The sequence below is a fragment of the Petaurus breviceps genome, unplaced genomic scaffold, assembly GCF_028583685.1.
Source record: "Petaurus breviceps papuanus isolate PSGF00001 unplaced genomic scaffold, PetGlider_PUasm1.0 166, whole genome shotgun sequence".
In the NCBI taxonomy this organism is placed as follows: domain Eukaryota; kingdom Metazoa; phylum Chordata; class Mammalia; order Diprotodontia; family Petauridae; genus Petaurus; species Petaurus breviceps.
In genome coordinates this window covers 582,858-609,817 of record NW_027185737.1, presented here as the reverse complement: position 1 = coordinate 609,817, position 26,960 = coordinate 582,858, and the positions used below count along the sequence as shown (strand labels likewise).

Genomic DNA, 26,960 nt, shown 5'->3' with positions numbered 1-26,960 from the left:
AGATGTGATTACTCATAATCACTGAGTGGAAGAAGATGTTAGGATTGGGCCCTGGGGGATACCCACAAAGGAAGAAATATGGATGATAATTTAGCAAAGAAAATTGAAGTCATTGGTAACCTTAGAGAAGACAGTTTCAAATGAGTAAAGAGACTGTAAATCTGCAAGATTAAAACAAGTTACTGAGAAGTGAAGAAAACAGGTATAGATGATCAAAAAAAAAAAAAGATAAATTCTCAAAGACCATAAACGGTCAGGCACAGTCTGAATAACCTCAGAGATTCAATAAAATACTTCTTATCTTTTTCCACAGGGACTCAGATTAGGTCATATTGAGTCTTCCTATTAGGGCTACCTGGGATCACCATTCCAAATAAAATCACAGACTAAGATCCCTGAGCGACACAGTACTTTGCCTTTACTTTCAAAGGTTATCTCAGCCTTTCAGAACATATATCTAAACTATTTTTGAGCAGGAATCTTGTTCTAAAGTATGTTGAAATAGAAATCATTCATATTCTATTTGAAGGCCTCTAGTTATGAGAATTCATTACTTCCTGGAGACGTTCCATTCAATTTTTGGACATGAACAAATAGTTCTTCAAATACTGGGATCCAACATCAACATCATCTTCCAAAGAAGTACAATGACCCTCACAATATGTGTGCATGTCTGAATTCAGTTAGGAGAATGGAACATAATTTGTACCATAGGCTTCCCTTTGGTCTGGAATTCAAGTCTTGAATATTCTGTTGCAGGCTTCAGAGTCACTGAGAACTCACTCCACTCTAGCAGTTTGAGCCATATAGCTAACTGCTCGCTTCTAAATTTCTCTGCTCAGGACACATCTTGACTGAGACCACTCCTCACCCTGAAACATTGCCCTTAGGCACACCTCTCCTCCTCAGTGATGTTATGAATTCTCACAACTAGAGGTCTTCAGGTAGAATATGGATGACTTCTAGTCGGACATACTCTAAAACAGGATTCCTGCTCAAAAATATGTTGGAGTATATGTTCTGAAAGCCTGAGAAAACCTTTATAAAGGATAAGTGATCTGGGAACTAGGTTATAAACTACAGAGCTGCCAGCTGTAAGCTGCTTGTAACCCTTTCTATGCTAGAGTTGGCATGCCTTCTTGATCTGGTATACAGATTTTCACTAAGCTGAAATTCTTCAAGTGACACATCTAGACCCTATGTAGACAACCTTGTCCTAAGTGTCTATAGACTTCCTGTCTTCCTGACCTGGACTGGGAAAATTACTCTTTTGTGAATTTTTTCCTTATATTTCCCTACCAGGATTTAGTTTGGTTCACTTTCTAGGTATTTGGAATTGCGGGGAGGGAGAGTTTGCTGTAATTCCTTCCTGCTATTCTGCCATCTTAACTCCACTTCCTCTTGCCTAACTATGATGACTGCCGTTCTCTGTACTTTAAGTCTCTTCTCAAATCCAGTTCACCTGCAAAAGTGCCAAAGTGAGTTTCATTTAGCACAGATCTGAGTGTCAAAATCCAGTAGCTACCTAATTGCTTCTAGGATAAAAAAAATCAACAACTTTGTTTAGTTTTTAAAGCTCTTCACAGCCTGGCCCCAACCTATCTTTCTATTCTTATTATTTATTACTCTCGTCTATTTCTCAAACACAACACTTTATCTAAAGTCTCCAACCATTTGCATTGGCTGTCTTCCATGACTGGAAAGCATTCCCTCCCTTTCTTCTCACCTCCACTTTACAGAACTTCTCTCTTCTTTCAATACGTAGCTCAACAATAACCTTCTATTTTCCTAATTGTAGTCCCTAACCTTTGTCAACTGCTAGCATACATTTGTATTACCTTGTATTTATTCTGTACTCATGTCTGAACATACTGCATATGCCCTTATGGCATATAAGCTCCATGAAGACAGAAATGGTTTCATTGTTTATATTTGTAACCTCAGTGCCTAGTACAGAGTCTGGCAAATAGTAGGTACTTAAAAGGTTTTTGATTAACACACTTGAGCTTCAATATATCAAAACACTTAAATCAAAAGAATCAATGGGGATATCACTATCAATACTTTCGTATTGTGGAACTCCCATTCTTCTTCAAGATACAACACTTAGAACGTGTTGACCTATGTTCCATAGGTCAAGAATCACTTGACATACAAAACAAACGAGAGTGCCAATGTATGTATAATAAATATTAGTAAAGTTTAGATTATTTTCTCTTGGTACTACAATGGATCACTTTGTACACCCAAGTCTAACTCCCTTATTTTTCACCTGAAGAAATCAAGACCTGAAGAAACTAAGGGACTTGCCCAGGCGGCACCTAGAACTGGGATTCAAACTCAGGTCTTCTGAATCCTAGTTTGGCACACTCTCCAATGCACCACAATGCTTATCTTAGCAAAATTTCACTGTATCAATATTTTTAATTTTTTTGGACTTGCCCATGGGCACACAGCTAGAACCATATCTGAAATCCAAATCTATTATTTCTTTATCAGACTGACAGAATAAAGAAAATAATATGGTCTAGGTTTCATTATTTAGGATAACGAAATTGTTGGTTTTCATACCACTTTGGCTCCTCCATAATTCAGCATAGGCCACAAGCCTAAACCTGGTGCCAAATAGTGGTCAAGAGCTTCTCAATCAAAAGTACCTGTGGCGGAGAATAAAAGTAGCCCCTATGAGTTATTCAGAAACAAAAGAAAAACCTAAGAAAATGTAAGGATAACAAGAAAGAAGAAAAATTCCAATTTTTCCTTTCCTCACTTTTCTATAACTAGTTCTCTACATGAAATCGGATTTGAATGCCATTACTGAATTACTGAACTCCACTGATTTTACTGTTTCTTTCTAGGTCAGGGCTTTAGTGTCCAAGTCTATATCTGTTTATCATTTCTGGCAAGATGCATGTGAAAGGTCACTTTCTATTCAATTCAGCAATTTATTAAGTTACCACGTGCAAGACACTGTATTAGGCTTTAAGACAAAAAAATTTAACAGTTCTATACCACAAAGGCTTTATAATCTATGGGGTGAAAATAGCATGTGCAAATTAAAGGTTATCTTGAAGGGTAGAAGGTGGAGAGCACAGGGAAAAAATTCTTAAAGAAGGTGGCACCTGCTCTTCCTCCTCCTTCCTCTTCTGCTCTCCTGCTCTTACGTGGTTGCTTCCTCTGACCCCAGCTTGGGATCCCCACCAAACTCGCTTCCTGCCAGAGGCTGAGCTGTTGAACTTGAGGAAGATTACCTTCATTCTTGATGGCCACCCAGTCCCTAAACAAGCTTTCACAGACGTGGCTACTGGCTCCCTGGGTCAAGGGCTGGGAGCGGCATGTGGAATGGCCTACACAGGCAAATACTTCGACAAGGCCAGCTACCATGTCTATTGTTTGCTGGGTGATGGGGAGGTGTCTGAAGGCTCTGTGTGGGGGAGGCTATGGCCTTCACGGGATTCTACAAGTTGGACAAACTGGTCGCCATCTTTGACGTTAACCGCCTGGCACAGAGCGACCCTGCCCCCCTGCAGCACCACGTGGATGTGTACCAGAAGTGCTGTGAATCCTTTGGGTGGAATGTCATGGTTGTGGATGGACACAGTGTGGAAGAACTATGCAAGGTCTTCGACCAGGTCAAGGATAAGCCACTGGCCGTCACTGCAAAGACATATAATGGCAGAGGAATCTCAGGTGTAGAAGATAAGGAAGCTTGGCATGGGAAGCCCCTTTCCAAAAACATGGCAGAACAGGTCATCGAGGAAACATACAGCCAAATCCAAAGCAAGAAGAAGATTCTGGCTACCCTCCCCAAGGATGACGCCCCAGCCGTGAACATCACCAACATCCGGATGCCATCTCCCCCAAGTTACAAGCTTGGTGAGAAGCTAGCCATCCACGAAGCCTATGGCTTAGCCCTGGCCAAACTGGGGAATGCCAGTGACCGTGTGATTGCCCTGGATGGGGACACCAAGAATTCCACCTTTTCAGAATTCTTTAAGAAGGAACATCCTAGTCACTTCATTGAATGTTTCATTGCAGAACAGAACATGGTGAGCATCGCTGTGGGCTGTGCCACACGGGACAGGACGGTGCCTTTCTGCAGCACTTTTGCCGCCTTCTTCAGCAGGGCCTTTGACCAGATCTGCATGGCTGCCATTTCTGAGAGCAACATTAACCTGTGTGGCTTGCACTGTGGGGTGTCCATCGGTGAAGATGGTCCTTCTCAGATGGCCCTTGAAGATCTTACCATGTTCCGGAGTGTTCCCAATAGCACAGTCTTTTACCCAAGTGATGCTGTGTCCACTGAGAAAGCGGTTGAGTTAGCTGACAACACAAAGAGCATCTGCTTCATAAGGACCAGTCGTCCAGATAGTGCAGTCATTTACAATAACAATGAGAACTTCCAGGTTGGCCATGCTAAGGTGGTCCTGAAGAGCAGGAATGATCAGGTGACTCTGACTGGCACTGGAGCGACCCTCCATGAAGCCTTGGAAGCTGCAGAGCAGCTGAAGAAAGAAAAGATCAACATCTGCGTGCTTGATCCCTTTACAATTAAGCCCCTGGACAGGAAGCTTGTCCTTGAAAGTGCTCGAGCAACCCATGGCCGCCTCATAACTGTGGAAGACCATTACTATGAGGGGGGCATAGGAGAGGCTATGGCTGCTGCCATGGTGGGGGAGCCTAGCATCAACATCACTCGCCTGGCAGTCTCTAATGTCCCAAGAAGCGGGAAGCCAGAGGGGCTGCTAAAGATGTTTGGCATTGACAAGGACGCCATTGTTCAGGCTGTCAAGGCGGCCTTGTCTAGGCCTTGTCCGAGATGCCTGCCCGCGATTCCAGACCAAAACAAGGAGAGAGGGAGACAGACAGAAACATTCCTGTACCTTTAGATGCATCAAGTAACTTTTGTTTCTACTGAGGATCAATTAAAAAGAAAAATAAAGATTAAAAACATTTGAAAAAAAAAAGGTGGCACCTGACTTTTAGGGCTGTATCCCAATGAAATCATAGAAGTGGGAAAAGGACCCAAATATACAAAAATATTTATACCACCTCTATTTGTAGTGGCAAAGAATTGGAAATCATGGGGATGCCCATCAATTGGGGAATGACTAAACAATGTATATGTATATGAATATAATGGAATGGGTATATGAATGTAATGGAATACTATTGTGCTACAAGAAATGAGGAGCAGATGAACTTCATAATTACCTGAAGAGTTATATAAACTAATAGTGAGTGAGAAGAGCAGAACCAGGAAAACTCTGTGAACTTTATACACAATTACAGACATTGTATGTGTGACAACTAACTTTGACAGACTGGGCTCCTCTCAGCAACTACAAAAAGACTTGTGATGGAAAGAGATATTTCCATCCAGAGAAAGAACTACAGAGTCTGAATGCAGATTGGAGCAAACTATTTGCTCTCTCTCATTTGTGTTTTCTTTTGTCCCTTCTTTGTCATTGTTCACCCCATTGGTTTATAATCCTTTATTATAATATGACTAATGTACAATGTGAAGGTATTTGTAGAACCTATATTTGATTGCATGCCACCATAGAGGGGAGGGGGAAGGAGAGGGTGGGGGAGAAAATTTGAAACTCAAGGGATTATGGAACTGAATGTTGTAAACAAAAAGTAAATAAATAAATTTAAATTTAAAAGAAAAAGGAGGTACTGGAGTTAATCCTTGAAGTTAGATAAGGTATCTGAAAAGCAGAAAGGGAAGTGACTATACTGCTGATAAAAGATGGAACATAGGCAGGTGAATTCAAGGAGGTTTTAGAGGCCAGTTTCATAGGATTGCAGTATATGTGAACTTATAAAATAATGCTGCTAAGATATGCTGGAGCCAGACTTAAGAGGCCTTTAAATGCCAGGCTGAGACTCCAGAGAAGGGAGTCAAATCTGGAGTTCATGAACCTTTTAAAAAACAATTTTGTCAACTATATTTCAATAACTGGTTTCCTTTGTAATTCTAAACATTTTATTTTATTCATTTAAAAACATTCTGAGATGAGGTGTGAAAGCTTCATCAGACTGGCAAAGTGTCCATGCCACAAAAATGGATAAGAATCCCTTTCTCCAAGATGGACTTCAGAAAAATCTGGAAAGAATTATATAAACGGGTGCTGCATAAAATGAGCAGACCCAAAACCAGAACAATGTACACAGTAACAGCCACATTGTGCAAAGATTGACTTTGACAGACTTAACTCTTCTCAGCAATACAAGGATCTAAGACAGCCCCAAAAGACTCATGATGGAAAATGCTATCCACACATGTAAAAAAAGGACTCAGGAGTCTTTTGTTTTTTCTTTCTTGTGGTTTCTCCCATTAGTTCTATAATGGATACAGAGATGTAACAGGACAGCTAGGCCAATTATAATTTGATAGGACTGTTTATTAATCGGCCGGGACTGCCTCTTAGACCGAAAGAGAGTCCCGAGCTTTCTGTTAGATATAATTTTATAGACAATGTGATTGCTAGCAACAGAACATGTTTCTAAGGGGTTAGCATTGTTTCCACTGAAGTGAAGCTTTCTCAGTATTATTCTTGTTGAGGCAAAACATTCTCAGTATTATTCTTATTGAAACAAAGCCTTAGTATTATTTCTACTGAAGTGAAACAGACCTGAATCCCTGAGAATCTATGGCATGTTTTAGCAACACAGGTGAAACATTTCTTTACTATTGGAGCCTATTAGGTAGTTTCCAAGGAACCCAGTAGGAGTCCCCTCTAGCAGGTTTAAGGGGCTCTAGTGTATGATTTCTGTTGGGCACTTCAGTTCTAAAGCTTCTTTACATCATGACTAACATGAAAATGTTTAATATAAATGTATGAGTAGAGCCTATATCAGAATGCACACTTTCTTGGGGAAGGGGAGAAATTGTAAAACTTAAAAGTCTTATGGAAGTGAATGTTGCAAACTAAAAATAAATAAATAAATGTGTGGATACACACACAGACACATGTGTATGTATGTATCTATCTTAAAACACAGAAGAAAAAATCGCTGCTCCAAAGTCAATCAAGCCATCTACATCTGTAATTTTACTACAGGAAGTGTACCTAGCATTATGGGTGACTTCTTTCTTTTGAAATCACAATAGAGAACTGGAGATACCTGGAAGTTCTCTCAATCTCTTAATATGTAAACAGTCTAAATTTTTCCAATCATGTATTTCCATGATGACATTTTTAAATTTTTGTTCTTCAAGGTTCATGGTTTATCACGTTACAACGTGCTCACATCTATACCATGATATATCTTACCAATGATCACAGAATTCCATTTGGAAAGGACCTCAGAGAAAAGCTAGTGCATGGGTTCCGAATCTTTTTTGGGCAATGGATTCCTTTAACAATCTAATGAAACCTATGGATACCTTCTCAGATGGCCAAAATAAAACACACAGAATTACAAAGAAAACCAGTTATAATGAAATTTAGATGTCAAAATTAAAAAGAAAAAAAGTCAGAGCCAAGATGGTGGCATAGAAACAGGAAAACGCGCTGCGCTCCCCCCATAAACACCTCAAATACCTATAAAAAATGACTCCAAACTTTAGGGTTACAGAACGCGCAAAGTAACAAAGAGAAACAAACCTCCCACTGAAGAAAGCCCTGCAGGCCTGTAGGAAGGGTTCACTGCAGCAATGGAAGCTGAGCCCAGCCCCATGTGAGCTTGAGGTTTTAGCCTCAGGGAAGCTCGACCAGCCTCAGCTAGAGGGACATCAGAAGAGTAGATCACCAGCAGTTGGCTACAGTTCATAAATGCCTCATACAACTCATAAATGCCAAAGACAAAGTGAGAGGTCAGTGTGGACTCTGTGGGAACAAGGGATCCAGGAGTGCAGTATGGCCTCTACCACTGGAGGGAAAAGTGGTTGCGGCTTAGCGGAGTCAACCACATAGCTGCTTCAGAGCTCCTGGCCAGCAGATTGTAGGGGAACCAAGCAACCAGTCTCAGGGGTAATCACTCTTGTTTTAACCTGCTTGGATCTAGATTGTGGGCTTGGATGGAAGTCCTGGAGTGCCGGACCAGTTGGCCAGAGTATGTGAAGTTTTCAGAGAGGGCAGCCAACTAATAGGTCCAAGGAGCTGCAAAAACCCCAGTGATTTGGGACAAAGCTCTCCTCTCTGGAAGCAGAGTTCTACTGTGTCAAAAAGCTAAAAAGTCAAGTAATTGAGTGGCAATATGAGCAAGCAAAGGAAGCAAAGCAAGATCAGCAATCAAACCTTAGATTCCTTTTTTGGGGACAAAATGAATCAAAGCATGGAACATGGGGAAGACAATGAAGTCAGAACTCCTTCACCAAAACATTCCAAGAAAAATATGAACTGCTTATAGGCCATAGAGGACCTTAAGGATTTTGAAAACCAAATAGGAGAAGTGGAGGAAAAATTGGAAAGAAAAATGAGAATGATGCAAGAAAAATCAGGAAAAGAGAGTAAACAACCTGACCTTAAAAAACAGACTAACTCAAATGACAAAAGAGGCTCAAAAAGCCAATGAGGAGAAGAATGCCTTAAAATGCCGAATTTGCCAGATTGAAAAAGAATCTCAAAAGCTCACTGAGAGAATAATTCTTCAGAATTAGATAGGAGCAAATGGAAGCTAGTGACTTTATGAGAAATCAAAATACCAGGAAACAGATGCAAATAAATGAAAAAATAGGAGACAATATGAAATACCTCATTGGAAAACCACTGACCTGGAAAATAGATGCAGGAGAAATAAAAATTACTGGACTACCTGAAAGCCATGATCAAAAAAAGAACCTAGAAATCATCCTTCAAGAAATTCTCAAGGAAAATTGCCCTGATGTTTTAGAACCAGAGGGCAAAGAATCCACCAATCACCTCTTGAAAAACATCCCAAAAAGAAAACTCCTACGAATATTATGGTCAGGTTCTGGAGTTCCCAGATCAAGGAGAAAATATTACAAGCAGCCAAGAAGAAACAATCTGAATACTGTGGAAACACAATCAGGATAACACAGGACCTGGCAGCTTCTACACTGAGGGATCAAAGGGCTTGGAATATGATATTCCAAAAGTCAAAAGAACTGGGATTAAAATCAAGGATCACCTACCCAGCAAAACTGAGTGTCATGTTTCAGGGGTAAATATGGTCATACAATGAAATAGAGGAATTTCAAGCATTCTTGATGAAAAAAGCAGAGTTAGGGGCGGCCAGGTAGCACAGTGAGTAAGAGTGCTGGCCGCAGCGTCGGGAGACCTGGGATGGGTTCCAGCCTGAGATGCTCAGCACCCACAGAAAAATAACTGGCCATGTAACCTTGAGCAAGTTACTTAACCCCAATTACTTTAAAAAGAAAAAAAAAGCAGAGTTGAATGAAAATCTGACATTAAGATACAAGAAGCAAGAGAAAAATGAGAATGTAAACAGGGAAAAGAAATAAGGAACTTATCAAAGCTGAACTATTTAAATTCCTACCTGGAAAAAGAATAATTATAACTTATGCAACTTTTCTCAGTATGAGAATAGTTGAAGTGAATATAAATGTACATATACATATATATGAGGGTGTGTATATACAGGTATACATAGACAAAGGACACAGGACCAATTGAATAGGAAAGGGATGATAAAAGGTGAAATTGAGAGGTGAGAGAGGAATATAATGAGAGGAGATGTGGAGAGACAGAATGGGGTAAATTATCTAATATAGAAGAGGTAAAGGAAAACTGTTAAAATGGAGGGGAAGAACAGGAAGGCAAAAGGGAATGGGACCACCTTACTCTCATTGAATTTGGCATAGGGAGGGAATGACACACATGCTAAATAGGGTATCTCACCCTACAGGACAGTAGTGGGGAAGGGGCTGAGAGCGGGGATGATGGAGGGGAGGGAAGGTTGGGGGGGAGGGAAGTTGGAAGCACCCACTTTTCAAAAAGGACAAGGGCAAAGCAGAGAACAGAACAAGTGGGGGCAGGATAGGATGAAGGGAAATATATTCAGTCTTTCACAATATTTCCACTATGGAAATGTTTTGTGTAGCTACAAGTGTACAAGCCATATTGAATTGCCTATGTTTCCAGTAAGGGTGGTGTAATGAGTATGTAAATTTGAAGATCTTCCCTGCCCCTAGGCTAAAGTGTACCTGGAGCCTGGGGTGGGAGGCTTGTTTTTCAGTAGATACTTCTTGATTGGCCAGTGAGTCAATAAGGTTGTTACATTCTCTGAGGGAGGAGACCACTATATAAGCCCTGATGTGTAGCTTTGTTTTGGGGATCACTTTGAGAAGTGTTCTGTGATTTGGTATGGATTCTGGGAAACTGTTGTCCACAGCCCCCCGGCTTTGAAAAACCCAGATGTTGAAACCCAGATGTTGATTTGGTATGGATGTAATGGTTGGACAGTTTGGAAAGCTGTTTACTTGATCTGTTTCTGTCTTGATAATTCTGCCTGTATACTTTGAAGTTCAGGGTGCTGACCTTTTTCCCCTCAACGAGGTAAATGATATATGTTTGACTGATTAAAGTAAGCTTGTTAACCCATTTTGAGTTGCTTTCCTTTATCAAAGCAGATCCAAGAATCTGTATTGGCAGCAAACCCTGAGTACACTTAGGGTGCTTGCTGCTACAGGTGGGTGACAAGGGAGGAAGGGAAAGAATCTGGAATTCAAAGTTTTAAAATCAAATGTTTAAAATACACTCACACACACACAATTTTTTTACATGCAACTGAGAAATAAGATATACAGGCAGTGGGGTACAGAGATCCATCGAGCCCTACTGGAAAGTCAGAAGGGGGATGGGGAAAGATATAAGAGAGAGCAGATTGAGGGAGGAGTATACATTGGGATCACTGTTTTGGGGGGTGAGTAGGGGAAAGATGGGGAGAAAGTTTATAACTCAAAATCTTGTGGAAATGAATGATATAAACTAAAAATAAACAAAATTTAATTTAAAAAAAGAAATGAGAACAAAAAAGAAAAAAATTTTTATTACTCAAAAAAAGGTCACAGATCACAGTTTAAGAACTCTCCATCTTAATTCCATACAGGAAAATCTCTACTATGATGCTCCAAATAACTTCTACAGAAAACTCAATCCACTTTCACAACTAATCATTAGATGTTTTCTCTACTTTCTTTTGTCTCTTAAAATTCTGACCTCACCCAAAGCTCAGCTAAACAGAAAAGTATTTCCAATCCCTTTTTCTTCTCTCCCCAAATTAGCTTTTTTTAATCTTGCATCTGCATGCATATATATATATATGTCAGTGTGTGAAATGGAATAATCATTAATTAAGCACAAAAACACATGAGCATTGATTCACATACAGAAGGGCAGCACACATTCCTTTCTCACAAAAGAATGCATACTCCTAGAAGGCAAGAGCTGTTGCATATTCATTGCCTAAATGATAGGACATATAGTAAGAAATTAGTAAGTGCTTTTTATGGACCTGATGTACTCAAACAAAATCTGCCTTTACAACTTCCACCCATTGTTTTTATTTTGCCTTCTATTTTGCAAATGAGACAAACCTATACCCTCCTTCCCATGAGTCCTCCAAAACTATAGAAGACAGATGGCGTGTCCCTTTTAAGTCATTTATTTCTTCAACTTCACAACATAGTAAAAGTCATAAAGTTTATCACCATCCTGGTCTACCTTCTTTACCTGCTTATTAATATCCCCCTTAGGGGTGGCTAGATGGTGCAGTGAATAAAGCACCGGCCCTGGAGTCAGGAGGATCCGAGTTCAAATCCGATCTCAGACATTTCATACTTTACTATCCGTATGACCTGGGTCAAGTCACATAACCCCAATTGCCCAGTCTTCCCCCTGAAAAAAAACAACCCTCTTTAAAATGTGTAAAACTCCAAATTGAATATAATACTCTAGATGTAATCTGACCAGGGCAAAATACACAGCAGCTATCATTTCACGTATTCTAGACATCAAACCTCTCAATACAAACTTGAGAACAATTTTCTTTCTATGTCATACACTTGACTCACTGAGTTTTTCACCTACATTTCAATAAAAATCTTAGATACCTTTTACATTTTTCTTAGTCACACCTTTCCCATTTTGCCAGCAGCTAAGGTATTACAGTGCTGAGGCTGGAGTCCAGAAGACCTAAATCTGGCCTCAGACCTCCCACTGAGGACACCCAGCAGGCTGGCAGGAAGTGGCCAGCATAGTGCTCTGGGAGCCCATCCCAGCCCCACCTAAGCCAGAGGTTTTAGCCCCAGGGCTGGCCTGACCAGCCACTGGCTACAGGGACTTCAGATCACCAGCAGCTGTGGCGGTTTCCAGAATTATCAACGCATAGATGCTAAGGACAAATTGAGAGGTCAGTGCACTGTGTACTTTGGGATCCACCAGTTCAGGAGTGGGGTCTGGCCTTTACCCCCGGGACAAGAAGCCACTGAAGGACAGCAGCACTGCAGTAGCAGCTACATGGATGGTTTACCTCCTGGCCTGTAGACTGTAGGGGGACCAAGTGACCAGTCTGAGGGGTATTGCTCTTTCTTTAACCTGCTTGGATCTGGATTGCTGAATAGGGTGGAGGTCCCGGGGTTTGAGACCAGCTTGCCAAAAAGTGTGGAGGGTTCAGAGAGGGCACCCAACTAATACCTTCAGCAGCTGAGAAAACCCCAGCGATTGGGATGAAGCTCCCTTGTATGGCAGCAGAGTCCTACTGTGGCAAAAATCCCAAAAGTCAAGTAATTGAGTGGCAACATGAGCAAACAAAGGAAGCACAGTAAACAGAGCAACCCAACTTTACAATCCTATTTTGGGGACAAAAGGATAAAAGCATGGAACAGGAAGAAGACAATGAAGTCAGAACTCCTGCACCAAAATCTTCCAAGGAAAATACGAGCTGGTTACAGGCCACAGAGGACCTTAAGAAGGATTTTGAAAATCAAATAAGAGAAGTGAAGGAAAAATTGGGAAGAGAAATGAGAACAATGCAAGAAAATTATGAAATGAGAGTCCACAACCTGACTGAAGAAAATAACGCCTTAAAAAATAGACTAACTCAAATGGCAAAAGAGGCTCAAAAAGCCAATGAGGAGAAGAATGCCCTAAAAAGCTGGATTTGCCAGATGGAAAAAGAATCTCAAAAGCTCACTGAGGAGAATCATTCCTTCAGAATTACACTGGAACAAATGAAAGCTAGTGACCTTATGAGAAATCAAGATACTATTAAACAGATCCAAACAAATGAAAAAATAGAATGCAATGTAAAATATCTCATTGGAAAAACCACTGACCTGGAACATAAATCCAGGAGAGAGAATTTAAAAAATTATTGACAGCCATGATAAAAAAAAAAAACAAACCTAGAAATCATCCTTCAAGAAATTCTCAGGCAAAATTGTCCTGATGTTTTGGAACCAGAGGGCAAAAGAGAGGTTGAAAAAAATTCACCAATCACCTCCTGAAAAAGATCCCAAAAAGAAAACTCCTAGGAATATTATAGGCAGGTTCCAGAATTCCCAGATCAAGGAGAAAACATTACAAGCAGCCAGGAAGAAACAATTTGAATATTGTGGAAACACAATCAGGATAACACAGGATCTGGCAGCTTCTACACTGAGGGACTGAAGGGCTTGGAATATGATATTCCGGAGGTTCAGAGGAGCTGGGATTAAAACCAAGAATCACCTACCTAGCAAAACTGAGTATCATGTTTCAGGGGAAAATATGGTCATTCAGTGGAATAGAGGACTTTCAAGCATTCTTGATGAAAAAAACAGAGTTGAATAAAATTTGACATTCAGATACAAGAAGCAAGAGAATCATGAGAAGGTAAACAGGGAAAAGAAATCATAAGGAACTTATCAAAGTTGAAAAATGTACATCCCTACATGGAAAAACGATAATTGTAACTGATGAAACTTTTCTCAGTATGAGAATGGTTGAAGGGAATAGAAATGTGTGTGTATGTATGTATGTGTGTGTATATATACACACACATATATACATATATATGCACACACATACACATATGTCTATATAGAAGGATATATGGGCATATGAATATATATGTGAATGTGTGTATATATGTTTACAGGTACACATAGATAGAGGGCACAGGACCAATTTAACAAGAAGGAATGATACTTAAAAGGTGAAATTCAGAGGTGAGAGAGGAATATAATGAGAGGAAATGGGGAGAGACAGAATGAGGTAAACATCTCATATAGAAGAGGCAAGGGAAAATGGTTACAATGGAGGGGAAGAATAGGATGGCAAAAGGGAATGACTCAACATTATTCTCATTGAATTTGGCTTATGGAGGGTATGTGAAATACACACTAAACAGGGTATCTTACCCTACAGGAGAGTAGGGGGGAAGGGGATGAGAGGGGAGATGATGGAAAGGAGGTAGGCTGGAGGGGAGGGAAGTTGGAAGCACCCATTTTTGAAAAGGGACAGGATCACAGTAGAGAATAGAACAAATGGGAGGTGGGATAGAAGGGAGGGAAATATAGTCAGTCTTTTACAATATATCCACTATGGAAATGTTTTGCATAGCTGCACACTTACAACCTATACTGATTTGCTTTTCTTCCCATTAAGGGTAGGTGACAAGAGAGCAAGAGAATGAATCTGGAATTCAAAGTTTTAAAATTAAATGTTTAAAATATATGTGTGTATGTATACACACACACACACACACACACACATATATACCTACACACACTATTATTAATAGTATTTTACATGCAGGCGGCTAGGTGGCACAGTAAATAAAGGTGCCGCCCCTGGAGTCAGAAGGACCTGAGTTCGGTTCCAGCCTCAGACATTTAATACCCACACACACACACACGCAAAACTACCTGTGTAACCGTGGGCAAGTTACTTAACCCCAATTGCCCTCCAAAAGGCAAAAAAAAAATTTTTTTTAAATGGTATTTTACATGTAACTGGGAAATAAGATATACAGGCACTGGGGCATAGAGATCCAGTGTGCCCTACTGGAAAGTCGGAGGGGGTATGGGAGAGAGCAGTTTGGTGGAGAGGATATCCAGTGAGATTGCTATTTTGGGGTGGTGGGTAGGGGAAAAATGGGGAGAAAATTTGTAAGTTAAAATCTTACAGAAATGAATGATGTAAACTAGAAGTTAATAAAACATTTGATAAAATAATAATAATAAAAGAATAACATTTTTTTAAAAAGAGATTCTGTTCTCTTACATGCATTTTTGGAAAGCTCATCATTCTGCTGTCAAACAACACAGGCTCCTATGTCACACTCTTCCCTTACCATTCTATATTTAACCTGCTACAAAGTGCATATGCCAAAATTTTTGAAGGACAGTTATGTTTACAACCAACGACAAATCTAACAACCCAAGAACAGGCAGGATATTTGGCTCATTAGATTCAAAGTTGATATTTCTGCACCTATCAATTTGGGGGATACTAGCCTCTTCAAAGTACCTGGTACGACTAAGTCACAGCATACAAGGCCTGAGTTATCACCCAGGCAAGTCACTTAAAAATAGTTGGACTTCAGTTTCCTCATGTATAAAATAAAGGGGTTTAGAAGAGGCTGTGTGTCACAGTGAATAGAGCACTGGCCCTGAAGTCAGGAGACCCTGTGTTCAGGTCCAGCCTCAGACACTTGACACAAGGACTATCCGTGTGACCTTGGGCAAGTCACTTAATTGCCCTCCAAAAAGCAAAAATAAATAAAATAAAATAGAGGGGTTTGGACTTGCTGTTGTTCAATCATTTCAGTCATATCCAGTTCTTAATGACCGTATTTGGGTTTTCATAGCAAAGACACTGAAGTTGTTTGCAATTTCCTTTGCCAGCTCATTTTTCAGGAAAATAGGGTTAAATGACTTTCCCAGGGTCACACACCTAATAAGCATCTAAGGCCACATTTGAACTCAGGGCTTCTTGACCACTCTTATCTATTGTGCCACCTAGCTACCCCAGGTTTGGACTAGAAAGCCTCTAAGATTTCTTCCAGCTCAAATTCTATGATCCTTTACTTAGTAAAATAACTCTGGATACAAATCAGAACCTTGAGGTTTAGAGAGACATGAAGGAAGAAGAGTAAAAAATCTACATCATTTCCCAGAAACTTCATAGACTACCTAGGGCCAGTCTAGGTTACTGAAGATCATTAACAGTAAGTAGGAGTACACATCTCAACTCTGCCGGTATACTCTCCAGTGGAAGGCTTCACCAAATAATCTGAATTTAAGGCAGCACCAGACTGGTCTTGAAAATACTGCTTATTTACAATGACAGGACATCAGTTCTAAGACTTCAATTATCACCTCCTGCATATGACTCCCAAATTCAACCTTCATCCTCTGTAGACTCAGTCACCTATCACACATCTCTCTTCTGAGTTCTAGTCCCAAATCTAGAAATGAATGGTGGATATCTCCATCTGAGTGTCCTACAAACATCTCAAATGGAACAAGTATAAAACAGAACATTACTGTTCCTACAGAATATCCCCTCCATTCTTTACAGGTTCACAAACTTAGATCAGATTCTCAACTCTTCACTATTCCTCACCTTCTCCACTAGTTAGTAAAGTCTTTTCAACAGGTAGAATAAACTTTTACATCCATCCCCTTCCCTCTACTCATACCACAAACAATTCCCCTATTACTTATCATCTGGGATATTGCATTAGCTCTCTAATTGGTATCTGTGCATCCAGTCTCTGCTCTCAATTCACCACTTTTCCACCAAACTAATTTCACATTACTTCCACACACTCTAAAATCTGGACAAATTGAACTATGTGATGATACTTCCCACATATAACACTCCATTTTCTGCTCCCAGGACTCTGCACAGCCCTCATGCTCGAAATGCTCTCACTCTTTATTTCTTGAAATCTCAGCTTTCTTTTAAGGTCCAGTTAAATATCTCTTTGAAGAGGCCCTCCCTTATTCTTCCACTTCCTCCAAATTACTATTTACATATCCTTTATTTATTTACTGAAAAATGTTAACATGTGTTTTGGTTATTTTTAATTTTTTTTATTCATCTAAGTCACCAGAAACAGTGCTGGAGAGTTCACATTAGATGGTCAGGAAGGTTCAAGAAATTGAATGACCTTGGGGGCAGCTAGGTGGCAGTGAGTAAAGCACCGGCCCTGGAGTCAGGAGGACCCGAGTTCAGTTCTGGCCTCAGACACTTACCACCCACACAAAAAAACTAGCTGTGTAACCTTGGGCAAATTACTTAACCCCAACTGCCCTCCAAAAGGAAAAAAAAAAAAGAATTTGAATGACTTTGCTGGGGATTTAGTCAACTGGAAGAAGAGATGTCAGAAAGTTCCACGTTTTTAGGCCAATGGGGAGAGGGAAGCAGCAAACAGGGACTCCAGATTAAAAAAAAAAAAACCTACACTCCCGCCTATATTATATTACAATGACTAAAACCTAATGGACACTGGTGTTATAGATTGCCTATCACCAAGCAATTTTCCCTTGAGGAAGGAAGAGAAGAAAGAATGTCTTTTCTAAACCAGAAAATTATTATGAGTCTAATGAAAAAGATAAGTGTACTCCCCAGTGTATATTTGTCTCAAAAAGGAATCCCGGGTTTTCACAGAATATAAAGTGTATCAGGTCCCTCTTAAGTGGCAAAGCTTTCCAAGTTTTGACCTATTGATGGATTGTATACCTGGTATGAGGATCAGTCTAGCTAAGTTTGTATGGATTTCTCAGCCCCCAAAATTCATACAGTCTAAAAGATAAGGTATAGATAGGTGGTGATCTGTGATTTTCCTGGAAAGAGTCTCAAAAACACAAAAACTGAAGGACCCCATTGCAAGTCAAATGATGTGTCAGTCCTAAATTCAGAGCAAGGGTATTGGGGAGTCTGAATTAAGGCAAGTTGGTTTGCAGCCTGTAATCCAAGCTCAGCGGGTTAATAGAAGGTAAGATCCTACAGGACAAAGAGTTCTGTTTCAGTTTGGTTTGCAGGTGTTGGGGGTTTTTGTTTGTTTTGGTCTCTATATCACTGGAACATAGCACAGTGCCTTGTAAAATGTAAGCTCCCAATAAATACTTGACATTATGTATTACTTTCTCAGTGGACAGTGGTTATCTTCTATTCTTTTCCTAAAAACAACTTAATAGTTTATTCCTCTATAGGCATGTCCTTTACATTCCCTTTTCTTTCACCTTTAATAACTGATACTCTTCCCCAAAGAAAAGAAGTTGGCAAGGAATATGGCTTTTCATTTAACTATTTTTTTTCCAGTCAGCAGAAATTCTGCTGAATGTTTTAAGTTCAAGTTGTAAAAATGCAGATTAACACTATGTAGTCTAAAAATTTCTACCAGACTGCTGTTCCGTTTTCCTAGCAATTCTGGTCAAATAGTGAGTAACAGGAATACCTGGGCTTATCAAATACTCTGGAACTATGTCTATTTGTTTCTTTATCTTATGTACCCAATTTGCTCATTGTACCAACTATTCAACAGAAGCAGAAGAAATTAGGAAGAGGTGGTAAGAACAGACAGAAGAACCATACAAGAAAGATCTTGATATCACTGTTAACCATGGTATAGTTACTAATCTAGAGAGAGACATCCTGGAGAATGAAGTTAAGTGTGCCTTAAGAAGCATTGTGAACAATAAAGGCTAAAAGATGATGATATTAAAGTGCTGTACTCTATGCCAGCAAATTTGAAAAACTCAACAGTGGTCACTCAACCCTGGATTAGAAAAGATAAGTTTAAATCCCAACACTAAAGTACAATGACAAAGAATGTACAAACTATCAAAGAACTATACTCATTTCACATACCAGTGAGGTTATGCTTAAGATTCTGCAAGTTAGGTTTCACCAATATGTGAATTGAGAATTACCAGAAGTGTGGGCTGTTTTTGAAGAGGCAGAGGAACTAGAGACCAAATTGCCAACAATCAATGGATTATGGAGACAGCAAGGAAGTCCCAGAAAAACATCTACTTTTACTTCACTAACTACTCTAAAGCCTTTGACTGCGTGGGATCACAATAAATTGTGGCAAGTCCTCAAAGAGATGAGAGTATCAAATCATCTTCCTGTCTCCTGAGGAACCTCTATGCAGGTCAGAAAGCAACAGTTAGAACCAAACATGGAACTAACTGGTTCAAAACCAAGAAAGGAGTACCACAAAGTTGTATACTGTCACCTTATTTAATTTATATGCAGAGTACATCTTGCAAAATGCCAGGCTGTTCAAATCAAAAGCTAGAATTAAGGTTGCCAGAAGAAATATCAACAATCTCAAATATGCAGATGATACAAGTCTGATGGCAAAAAGTGTAGAAGAATTAAGAAGTATCTTGATGAGGGAAAAAAAGAGTACTTAAAAGATGGCTTGAAGCTTAACATTAAAAAAACAAAAACAAAAACTAAGATCATGCCAATACCTCCCGGCAAAGAGAAGAAAAATAAAAATCAGATTTTATATCCTTGGGCTCAAAGATTATTGTAGATTGCAACTGCAGCCATGAAAGAGAGGTAGAGGAAAGCTTGGGAAAAAAAATGACAGTGATGCAAGTAAATCATGAAAAGATTCAACAGCTTCTTAAAGGAGACACACATAAAAAAACAACAAGTACTGAACAAAAATAACACCTTTATAAAACAGAAAAAGTCAAAATAATGGTAGAAAAGGCACAAGAATCTACTAAAGAGAAGAACACTTAAAAAGCAGAATATATCTGAACTCAAATGTAACCTTCTAGGGGAGGGAGAAATGAGAAAAAAAAAAAGAACAAAGTAAAAATTACAGAGCAGAGAACAAAGAACACTTACAAGGAAACTGTTAAAGGAATGTAAATTTTTAAGATCTTTACTGCCCCTAGGATTAAGTGCACCTAGAGCCTGTGGTGGGAGGCTTGTTTCTCAGGAGACAGTACTGTCATTGGGCAGTGGGTCAAGAGGGTTGTTATGCTCTCTGAACCAGGAGAAAGCTATATAAACTTTGATGTGAGACTTTGTTTTGGGGCTCACTTTGAGAAGTGTTGTGTGACTTGATCAGATGAGACTCTAGGCAGCCATTGTCGAGCCCCCAGGCTCTGAAAAACCCAGATGTTGATGCTTCCCCCTCTGGTAACTGTGATTTGGTATGGATGTAATGGTTGGACAGTTGGAGGCCTGTCTACTTGAAATGTTTCTGTCTGTATACTCTGAAGTTTGTGGTGCTGACTTTTCCCCCTGAACTAGATAAATGATATGTGTGATTGATTAAAGCAAAATTGTTAAGCCATTTTGAGTTGCTTTCCTTTAGAAAAGCAGATCTAAGAACCTGTGTTGGCAGTCACCCTGAGGATGCTGGGGTGCTTACTGCTACAACCTCTAGGCCCACAGTTACCAGGGACAGCTTTACAAAGTCAGCAGGAAAGGTCTGTTGTGCCATGGTGGGAGTAGAGAACAGTCCAGCACCAATAGGTCAGGGGCAGGCCTTGGGAGTGACTGAATCAACAGCAACAGTGGCTATTTCCAGGGTTCTCAACCCACAGATGGTAAGAGGGTTAAACAATTGTTCAGAAAGAGATTCTAGGGGTCTCTTTGTTAGCACTGAGGCAGGAATCTATTGCTTTGCCCATACTTGGATCCAGGTACCAATCCTAAGTGGCAATCCCCAGGTGAGGAGGAGCACTTGCAACCACAGTGGAGGAAGGACTCTCCTCACAGTTTCAGGTCAGAAAAAAGTGCTAGTGGTCACTTACAGACCAGGGCACAGGCAAAGAGAGGAGTAAACACCTCTATCACCTTAGAAGAACTAAAAACTTACAGGTCCCTTTAAGTATATCTCTGCAAACAGTTGCATAAAACTGCTGAAGCTTGGGACAGTACACCCTCCACACTGGAATTAGAGCCCTGCCTTAACAAAGAGTTAAAAAGTCAAGTAATTGGCTGGGAAAATGAGCAAATAATGGGAAAAAAAACCTCAGACTATAGAAACTTACTTTGGTGACAAGGAAGATCAAAACATACTCAAAAGATGACAAAATCAAAGCTCTTACATCCAAAGCCTCCAAGAAAAATATGAATTAGTGTTAAGCCATGGAAGACCTCAAAAAGGATTTTGAAAATCAACAGAAAGAGAGGAAAAATAAAGAAGAAAAATGAGAGTGATACAAGGAAATCATGAAAAATGAGCCAACAGCTTGCTGGAGGAGACCCAAAAACATACTGAAGAAAATAATACCTTAAAAAATAGACTACGGGGGTGGGGTGGGGGGGGGGGGGGGGGGGGGGGGGGGGGTGGCCAGGTAGCACAGTGAGTAAGAGCACCGGCCCCAGAGTCAGGATGACCTGGGCTCAAATCCGGGCTGATACTTAGCACCACACCCAGAAATAACTGGCTGTGTAACCTTAAGCAAGTTACTTAACCCCAATTGCTTTAAAAAAAAAAAAAATAGACTAGGGGCAGTGAGGGAGAGCAGTGAATAGAGCACTGGACCTGAAGTCAGGAAGACCTGAGTTCAAATCTGACCTAAGACACTTGACACTTAACTAGCTTTGTGACATTGGACAAATCACTTAACCCCACTTGCCTTTCCTTCCCCCCTCAAAAAAAAAATACACTACCGCAAATGGCAAAAGAGGTCCAAAAAATCAATGAGGAGAATGCCTTAAAAAGCAGTATTGGCCAAATGGAAAAGGAGGTCCAAAAGATCACTGAAGAAAATGATTCCTTAAAAATAAGAATGGAACAAGTTAATAACTTTAAAAAAACAAAGAAGCAATAAAACAAAACCAAAAGAATAAAAAAAAATAGCAACATAAATACAAAATAAGAAAAGTATTGTTATTTGCATGATAGAGCATAAGAGGATTTAAAATAATACATCACTAAGTTTCTATATGAAGAGAGCCTATATAATGAGTACTATGCTTTGTGTGGAGAGTTGTCCATTTTTTCCTTGCTTCTGTAATGACAAGCAAAGGCAACTTCCCAAAGGTTCAAAATACCATCATAGCTGCTCTCCATTTTATTCAGTGACAAATTAAGAACAGAAAAAATCAAAATACAGCATAATTCAAAATACAGCATTCACCAAGTAATAATTCAATGATTTCAAAGTACTATTCCACCCCTGGCCAAGACATTCATTTAGTCAATCACAAAGTCCCTCTTCTCAAATGGAGATTAGTTTCCAATCATAAACTAAGTACATTCAATTGGTCAGTCACAGAGCACAAAAGAGTCAAAAGTTTCCCACCCCTGGATAAGGACTGAAAAGGCCATCTACTGCAGAGTTATAACGAGCTTAAACACAGCATTTAATACCCAAAAACAAGTCTTTTCTTCATCTTGACCCAAGGCAAGTTCTCAGCAATCTATGTTCCTGGGGAGACAAAGCTTAGCAAGGTATAATAGTAATGAAATTGGGGCATCTAGGTGGCAAAGTGAGTAAAGCACTGGCCTCGGAGTCAGGAGGACATGAGTTCAGTTCCGGCCTCAGACACTTAATACTCACACAAAAAAACTAGCCATATAACCTCGGGCAAGTTACTTAACCCCAATTGCCCTCCAAAAAGGCAAAAAGAAATAAAAAATAAAATAAAATTTAAAAAAATTGTAATGAAATTTAAAGATTGCCTGTATTGGGTTGGTTGAGTGTTAAAACCCAGAGCCTGTGAATCCCATTTGTGAGATGGACTTGCTGACAAAAAAAAGAGGGGGCTGAAGTTGAAGGTAATCCATGGTAACATGGATTTAGAGAGGCACAAGCAGAGAGAGAGGGAGAGGCAGAACAATTTTTTGGAAGCAGCATCGTGGAGGCAGAGAGATGGACAGGATTGCTGAGGGCCAGTTCGAACTGCCCAGCCCAGAACTTTTGAGAGGTGCCACCCAGAGCTGCCAAGGACTGAGAAGACATGGCTCTGATGCTGGTACTTTGTCTGTTTTGATGTCGTTTTGCCAGATTCGTCCACTGGTGAAGGACAGTACTGTTGTTGCATAGGTCCTGGAACTTTGCTGTTGGTTCAGAAGCCCTGAAGAAGGATTTTCTTGTTGTATGTTTACAGAAATCCTGGAAGAGGGTCTTGCTAATGATTTCAGGGGTCCTAGGAATGTTCTGCAGACAAAGAATGAATTAATGAGAACAATGGCAATGTATCTTTGGCCTTGTTAAGCTTTGTCTCCTCAGGAACAGAGATTGCCGAGAATTTGCCTTGGGTCAAGATGAAGAAAAAAACCTCTCTTTGGGTATTAAATACTGTGACAATTATCTTGAGCTTGTTGTAACTCTGGGGTAGACAGCCTATTCAGTTGTGATCCAGGGTTGGGGAACTTTTGACTTTTTTTTTGTGCTCTGTAACTGACCAAATGAATGTACTTTATTTATGCTTGGAAACTAATCTCCATTTGAGAAGAGGGGCTTTGTAATTGACCAAATGAATGTACTTCCCAGGGGTGGAGTAGTATTTGGAAGAGGGACTGTACTGCCCAAGGGCGAAGTAGTACTTGGTTGAATTACACTTGGTCAATACTATATTTTGAATTATGCTGTATTTTGATTTTCTCTGTTTTTAATTTGTCACTGAATAAAATGGAGAACAGCTATGCTGGTATTTTGAACCTTGGGAAGTTGCCTTTGCTTGGCACTATATTATGGCATAGTTAGCAAGGATTACAAAATATAGTGCCTCTATCTGTTCCAGGATCCATGGCCATTTAAATTGAAATTGTAAGGCCAAGGATCCTGGAGGGGTGGAATGTAATGGTAATGTAATTTTGAATTTGAAGGTCCCTTTGTGTTGGCAAAGGTAGCAGGTACTTAGTAACTGATCAAGCCTCTGTTGGGGAAACAGAAGGTATGACTCCTGTCTCCTGTTGCTGACATAACAGGAAGGGGTTCTTTGAAACAGGAAGAAGCTAATGCTGTGTATATAAGAAAAGCCACATGGGCGGCCAGGTAGCACAGCGAGTAAGAGCACCGGCTCCAGTGTCGGGATGACCTGGGGATCGACTCCGGGCTCAGACACTTAGCATCACACCCAGAAATAACTGGCCATGTAACCTTGAGCAAGTTACTTAACTCCAATTGCTTAAAAAAAAAAAGAAAGAAAGAAAGAAAGAAAGAAAAGCCCCAGAGAGGCACAGTCAGAATTTTCTTGAAACTAAGATCTGGTGGCAGAGCAGCTACAAAAGAATGGAGAACTGAGCCAGAATTTCCTGGGAGCTTGTGGTGGTGGAGCTTCTTCTGGACAGGAGCCAGGAGCCCAGGTGACTGAGGAAGCATGACTGGGATGCTGAGATTTGTTTGTCTGTGGCTTGGCTGAGCCTTGAATTCCCTGGAATAGCAATGGTGAAGGATCTGACATGGACCACACTCTGTGAACTTCAGAATGGAGCAGGACCTGTGCAGAGAGCTGGACAAGGAACTGTCTGCCATTGGACCCAGGTGACAGTCTGGTGAATCCAGGTAGCATCTGGGACCATAGAAGGGGATCCAGGGAATCTCAGAATAGGCCCTAAGTCAAGATAAAAAGATCTCTCCTTGAGTACTAAGTAATTATGGAATTATAGTTTACTAGTGAATTAAGGGGTGAGGGTGGGGGTTTGTGTATGATACTTAGTAATTGATTGCTGAATAAGTGACTGATTGAGTTAATCAAGACTTTGCCCCATGAGTGGAAGACTTTGACTATGTACTTTGAGACTACTGATAAGTGACTGATTGAGTTAACTTAAGAGTGACTATTTTATTTTGAGACTATGTTGTGAATATTATATTGTGATTTTCTGTGATAAACTGTAATATTGTGAATGCTGTACCTTGATTCTCTGTGAAAGTTTTCCTTTGATTTGTTATGGAATAGAGTGATCACTATACTGTGTAATCAGAACCTTAAAAGCTGTTCACAGTAGCATTCTTCTGGAAAGCTTCTGTGCATTGCATTACACAAGGCCACAAGATACATTGCTCTGAGGCTAGGGAGATATGAGGCTAGAGGGAGATGTTATTTTACAGTTCTGTGGGGAGAAAGGAAGAGTGAGGATAAGAGAAAGGGGGGAAAAGTAGATGGGGAAGGGAAAAAAGAGAAGAGAAGGGAAGGGGGAGAGAGAGAGAGCTATAGGATAGAAGGCAGGCGGCAAAGAGGAAGTCTGTTTTTTTTTTCTCATGTTCCAATAATGCTGTCTTTGACTTCTCTAAGCTACTATAATATTAGCAGGAAAGAGAGAAATTTCACTTTCTTCGTATATTCCTGCCACACAATAAAACACATTTATGTGATGAAAATCTCTCATGAGTTCCATAGAAGTGGAACCTGGGGGCTAAGATACATCTTGCTTTTCCTCCCAGGAATTTCATCCTCAGTTAATTTGGTAAAAGAGATTTGTAGACATAACTCACAGTTCCAAAGACTTTAACTCCAAAATAAGGCCAACTAAGGAGATGTAAATTGGTAAGGAGAAAAAAAAAAGAGAAGAAACTAATCTGGAATCATAGTTGGAAATGTTGAGAATAATAATATTATTAATAATGATGATGATGATGATAGCAATAAAAATAATAACTAACATTGGCACAATACTTGAAGGTTTGCTAGGTACATTGTTTAGAGTCATTTTAAAAAAATATTTGGAGGGTTTTGGAGGAGAGTTTAGGCAAGTCCCTGCCTTTACTCTGCCGTCTTGGCTCTGCCCCTGTGTTTAAGTTTATAATAAAAAAACAAAGCAAAACAAACAAACAAAGCAAAACTGGTCACATGGAAAAGAATGAACAACAGCTCACTGAAGAAAAGGATTCCAAACAAACAAGAATTGGACAAATGGATGCCAATGACACCACGAGACATCAAGAAACAATAAAACAATTTCAAAAGAATGAAAAAATAGAAAATATTAAATAGCTCATAAAAACAACCTCAAAAATAGATTGAAGAGAAAAATTTTAAAAATTACTGGACTACATGAAAGCCATGATTTAAAAAAAAGACCCTAGACATCATATTTCAAGAAACCATCAAGGAAAACTGCCCTAATATCCTAAAAACAGTAAATAAAACAGAAATTGAAAGAATCCACCAATCACCTCTTACAAGAAATCCAAAAATGAAAACTCCCAAAAATATTACAGTCAAGTTTCAGAACTCCCAAGTCAAGGAGAAAATACTGCAAGGAGTCAAAAAAAAAAAACCAATCCAAATATTGTGAAACCATAGTTAGTATAACACAAGATTGAACAGCTTCTATATTAATGGATCAAAGGGTCTGGAATATGATTTTCCAGGGGGCAAAGGAGTGTGGGTTAAAATGAAGAATAACTTCCCCAACAAAACTGAGAAACAGCCATTTAATGAAATAAAGGTCTTGCACATATTCCTGATGAAAATACCAGAGCCAAATAGAACATGTGGCTTTCAAATACAAGACTCAAAAGGAGCCTACAAAGGTAAAGAGGAAAGAGAAATTATAAGGAATTCAGCAAGGTTAAATTGTTTATGTTCCTACATGAAAACATGAAATTTGTAACTCCTAAGAACTTTATCGTTAGTAAGGTAGTTAGAAAGAGTCAACATAGGGGGCAGGAGTGTGAGTTGACTATAATGATATAATATTCCAAAAATTAAAATGAAGGGGTGAAAAGGAATGCACTGAGAGAAAAGGGAGGGGTACAATGGAGTCAACTATCTCTTACAAAAGAGGCATGAAAGAGCTTTTACAATGCAGGGGAAGATGGGGGAGTGGTGGTGGCAGGCAATGGTTAAGAGTTATATCAACTGGCTCAAAGAGTGAATAACATGCATATCGAGTGGGGTATAGAAATCTTACCACACAGGGAAATAGGAGGAGAGGGGGATATAAAAAAGGGAAGGGGTTGATAAAAAGAAAGGATGAACCAGCGGCTGCTGGAGCAAACTTCAGGAGACTGAATCATCAGTAGCTGTGCCAGGTTCCAGACACTAAACATATAAACACCAAAGACAAAGCAAAAGGTCAGTGGAAAACTCTGTTGC

At 39.8% G+C, this 26,960-nt stretch overlaps 1 protein-coding gene and 1 pseudogene across 4 annotated transcripts in view; one reads left to right on the top strand and one right to left on the bottom strand.

The window, feature by feature from the left end:
• The window catches only part of PALS1 (protein associated with LIN7 1, MAGUK p55 family member), a 142,864-nt gene that overhangs the window by 94,480 nt on the left and 21,424 nt on the right, over positions 1–26,960 (bottom strand). The window lies entirely within an intron of this gene.
• On the top strand, positions 2,685–4,981 carry LOC138157025 (transketolase pseudogene; annotated as a pseudogene).